We start from the raw sequence: 5,221 nt of genomic DNA, 5'->3' as shown, positions 1-5,221 counted from the left end.
GACTGGCAGGTCTCTTTGGTCCAGCACCTCCCCTGCTGCCATTTTGACTTCTATTGCGCTTGTACCTGCCTTCCCCTGGTCCCACCCCCAATCTGGTACCAGAACATGGTAGGAGGGCTTTTTTCTATATCCAATTATCTTTCTAGCCTTGCACATGCTCAGTATAAGAACCTCCCCTGCCACCATCACTGCCAATGGGAGAGACTCTTGTGGTGCTCCATCAACTCAGTGCCTCGCATGCCACAGTCCCTGTATGAAGCAGGTTGCTCACACTCAGGGCCCATAGGCAGAGAGCAACCAGATCAAAAACCTAAGTAAAAGGACCCTGGAAACCCATCACAGCCTCTCAGGCAGTACCGAGGTTGGCCTCTGTGGGACGAGTGGGGCATCTGCAGCTAGGAGCAGGACTTCCCCAACCAGGATGAAGCATCTGCAAGGCACATGCTCGGTCACCTGGGCAATGCGGCCTTGCATGTGAAAGTGAGACACAATGTCCTCACCATGGTCCTGAGTGTTTTGCAAAGGTATTGTCTGACCACATGCCATGCCCTCAGTGCTTGAACTTCTGACCTCCATCCCCAAGGACCATGGGCCAGTGCACAAGTGGCTCCCAGGTTTCATTCCCATGGCCTAGTTCCATCTCCCCCAGCAGCCCCTCCTATTCTCTACCCTCAGCTCAATCTTAGCAGTCTATACAGGCTATCTTTCGATATCACAACTACTTTGAAACCCAGCCCTTCTTCGGGTGGGTCAGCAGGGATCAGCTTCCTCAAGGTAGGGCATCACTTGCATTATTATAATAATTTTTTAAAACTCTTTCTTCAACCTCCTACAAATCACAGGTGGAAGACAACGGGTCTTAGTTTGACCTCTGCATCAATCAGCCATATAAAAAGCCATGTGCTAAGAGCCAGTGCTGACCCTCAATAAATTTGGGAAGGACCTTAGGCTTCTCTTGGTTGCCCCCTACCAGAACCCAAATTGCTGTTTGTCATTTTCCCCTTTTCTTTACCCAACATGACCTAGAATTATGGTTCTTAAGACTTCATACAGGAAAAACAATGGGATGAACTAACCCCAATAAGAAATCAGGTGATTATTCAAGAAGTGGTGATAGCCCACCCTTCAGAAGACTTGCATTTTAACAAGGGATAAGTACACATCCTAAAGCTTTCCTCATGCCCCTCAACTCTTGTGCCACTCTGAAGACTGATGTATTAGTAAAAAGACTAAAAAGACATTATGCAAGAGATGTTGACATTAAGGCTGTCGCAGATCAGTCACGGAAGGGACAAATTCAGAATCACTTGAAATGCTCGTGAAAAATATGTGTTATTGTTTCCTCACCTAAAAGCATCTGTAAACTTCTTGTTAAACCCAAACTTTCCCTTTATCCATCAGTATAGTCTGTCTTAGGGTAAGATTTAAGAGTTTCTGGGAAGTTCATTGATCAAAAATATAATATGGCTGCTTTGGCTGGCTAAGGCATGTCCTTTTTCTTTCTTATCACTCTATGACAAAGAAGAATATAAAAGAAAGAGCTCTGGACTTGAGTTTGTACCTTAATGGAATCTACTTAACCAACTTAATCTTCAATTTCTTAATCCATACAATGAGAGGAATAATAGTACAGTAGTCCCTCTCTACATTACGGTTCACTTATCGCAGCCTCACTGTATCGCGGGATTTTTAAAAATATTATATTTAATTATTTATCGCGGATTTTTCTCTATATTGCAGGATTTTGTGGTACTGTATATGTATGTTGTTAAAGTTACGTAGGTTTAAGAGTGTAGAATATGTTTAAGAACATAAGTAGTGTTTATAAAAGTGTGGAAAAGGTTAATAAGGGACTGGGAAAGGTTAATAAGGGACTGGGAATGGTTTATAAGTGTGTGGGAAGGGTTTATAAAGCCTTAAAATATATATAAATACTAAAATAAATGTAAGGTTCCTACTTCGTGGATTTTCAACTATCGCGGGGGGGGGGTGTCTAGAAGGTAATACCCGTGATAAGTGAGGGAATACTCTACTTGCTTCCTAAGTTAGCTGGAGGTCTAAATGAGATAATGTATATATAAAGCACTTAGCACAATGTCTGACACATTGTTAATTCTCAATATATAGTATATTATTAGTTTTCATGAGGCCTCACCATGGGAACCTGGAGCTGTATGTTAGCTCTGGGTACTTGGAGGTAAACATGTAGACTACTGAAACTAGGTATTCTGAGGACAGAACAGTTTATAGAGGGGTGCAAAAAAGCATATCAATAAAACCTTTAACTTGAAGATACAAAACCATGCTCCTAGGAAGGATCGTTAGCATTACCACCAGCAGCCACTGGCACCACCAATACCTGCAGCAATCCAGCAGCCAGAATAAAGCCTTGACTATTTACCTGAAGAATTTTAGGAAATCAGGAGAGAGACCTTCACCCAATGTAGCTGGCTCTTTGTGGGCAATCTTCTTCCTGATGTCACTGAGGAGGAAATGAGAAAGTATTTGAGAAATATGGGAAGGCGGGTGAAGTCTTCATTCATAAGGATAAGGGCTTTGGCTTTATCTGCTTGGAAACACAAACCCTAGTGGAAACTGCTTAAGTGAAGCTGGACAACATGCCACTTCATGGAAAGCAGCTGTGTTTCTGCTTTGCTTGCCATAGCACATCCTTTACAGCCTAGAACCTTCCTCAGTGTATGTCCAATGAATTGCTGGCAGAAGCTTTTTCTGTTTGACCAGGTGGAGAGGTCTATAGTCATTGTGGATGGTTGGGGAAGGCACTGATGAGTTCTTGGGGAAGAAGCTGCTTGAAAATGTCTGGACAGATGCAGTGGAGGGCCCTGCCTGCTAACCACATTTCCTTGGCCTGTGGCTGGGGAGCCCATGGACCAGTTAGATGACAAACAGGAACTTCCAGAAAAGCTGGTTATAAAGAACCAGCAGTTTCACAAGGAGTAAGAGCAGCTACCTAAATCTACACAGCCTGGCTCCTTTGAGTATGAGAATACCATACACTGAAAGGCTCTCACTGAGATGGAGAAATAATAGCAGGACCAAGTGGACTGCAACATCAAGGAAACTTGTGACAAATGAGATGAAGATGGAGGCTGCTCGCCATGAGCACCAGGTCATGCTAATGAGGCAGGATTTGACATGGTGTCAAGAAGAACTTTGGAGGATGGAAGAGCTGCACAACCAAGAAGTACAAAAATTAATGCAACTGGAGCTCAGGCAGGAGGAGAAAGGCAGGCGCCATGAGGAAGAAATGCAGCAACAGCAGGAAGGATTCAAGGGGACCTTCCCTAATGTGAGAAAGCAGGAGATATGGATGGACCACATGGCTATGGGAGATGCTATGGGCATAAACAAAGGTGCCATGTCCCCCGATTTTGTGCTTCCTGGTACCCCAGCTCCTCCAGGACCTGTCACTATGATGCCAGATGGAACCTTGGGATTGACCCCACTGACTACCAAACACCTTGGCCAAGCTGCTACAATGGAAGGAATAGGAGCAATTGGTGGAAATCTTCCTATATTAAACCATGCAGCTTTTAGAGGTCAGTTTGCTTCAAACAGATATCACCAATACTAATAAAATTGCATTGTCTAGTTTCCCAAAACCCTTAAGAGAAGAACCCTTTCTGAACTAGCCAAATTCTACCCTGGAAAGTGTTAGGGATTCCTCCCAAAAGCTATGTCTTCCCTGCCTGTACTATCCTAGGGAGCATGCTACAGGCAGAAGGCAAGGGAGGGGTGATATTTAACAGATCAGTTCTGTGTGGTATATCATTTAATCATATCTGTGTAGTGCATTCCTGAAGTCTCATGTGATTATTGAGGGCCTGGCGGGGGGTGGGGGGAACAATGGCAAAATGGATCCAGTTAGAGTCCCCATTAATCTTAATCATTATATTCTTTGTTTATCCTGTTCTATTTTCATTCTTATCCTTAAATTTCCCAACCCCAGACACAGCCACATATACCACAGAACCTACAAAGATCTTCTAATGACTTTAGTCCCATCATTCCATGTACTCTCAGGTGGGAATTCAGGCAAATATCCACAGAGGTCACAGATAACATACATACAATTCTTATATCCCATATATTATTCCTTCATACCCTAAGGAAGATATTTTCTCTCAGAGATTTTCATTTTAGTGTATCTTCAAAAAAATCTTGAGGACTTCCGGACAAGATGGAGGCCTAGACAGACACACTCCATCTCCCCCTCCACAACTAAGAAGGAATACAACTATAGTAGTCCCTTTCTATATCGTGGTTCGGTTATCACAGCCTCACTGTACTGTGGGATTTTTAAAAATAACTGCATTATATTTAATTATTTATCGTGGATTTTTCGCTGTATCGCGGGATTTTGCAGTACTGCATACGTATGTTGTTAAAGTTACATAGGTTTAAGAGTGTAGAATATGTTTAAGAACATAAGTAGTGTTTATAAAAGTATGGAAAAGGTTAGTAAGGGAATGGGAAAGGTTAATAAGGGACTGGGAATGGTTTATAAGTGTGTGGGAAGGGTTTATAAAGCCTTAAAATATATATAAATACTAAAATAAATGTAAGGTTCCTACTTCACAGATATTCACCTATAACAAGCGGGTCTAGAACATAATACCCACGATAAGTAAGGGAATACTGTACCTCAAAACTAGAGACAACCAGAAGTTCCAGAAAATCAAGCTGCATGGAAGTCCAACAAACAAAGATATAGAGAAGAAATACTCATCCAGACACGGAGGTCAGGGTGGAGCCGCGGTGGAGAGGATGTGGTGTGTTGGCGGCAGCAGCGGTGGCAGTGGCAGGCTGGCAGAAAGTGCAGTCCCACATTTTAAAAAGTTGGGAGAGACACCTGGGGAGTGCTCCCAACACCAGACCAGACCACACAGCTCACAGTCCCAGCGCCAGGGAAAATAAAGCCTCATTGCTTCCAACTGTGCCAACCAGTTGGGGCTGGGGCGAAGGAAGAAACTGCTGATCCCTCAGTAGAGTCCAGTTGTTTAAAGGGCCCCCACAGTCCTAGAACATCCACAGACCCACCCTGTCTGGGAACGATGGTCAGGGCAACAGCTAGAGGGGTGCCAGTCCCATACAAAAGTGGGAGAAGTGCCTGGAAAAGGGGTGAGTACTGAGCAAGTGGCATGGTTCTTTCTCAGACCCCTCCCCCACATACTGTGCTGCAACGTGGTAAAATGGGTCA

General features: G+C 43.7%; 1 pseudogene; it reads left to right on the top strand.

Moving 5' to 3' along the window:
• The first annotated feature begins 2,277 nt into the window (after nucleotides 1-2,277).
• On the top strand, nucleotides 2,278-3,595 carry LOC149990682 (non-POU domain-containing octamer-binding protein pseudogene; annotated as a pseudogene).
• Nucleotides 3,596-5,221: the final 1,626 nt, after the last annotated feature.

The sequence above is a fragment of the Furipterus horrens genome, unplaced genomic scaffold (assembly GCF_987537825.1).
Source record: "Furipterus horrens unplaced genomic scaffold, mFurHor1.1.pri manual_scaffold_17, whole genome shotgun sequence".
NCBI classification, from domain to species: domain Eukaryota; kingdom Metazoa; phylum Chordata; class Mammalia; order Chiroptera; family Furipteridae; genus Furipterus; species Furipterus horrens.
The sequence above is the reverse complement of the archived record's forward strand: the minus strand, read 5'-3'. Positions and strand labels throughout refer to the sequence as shown.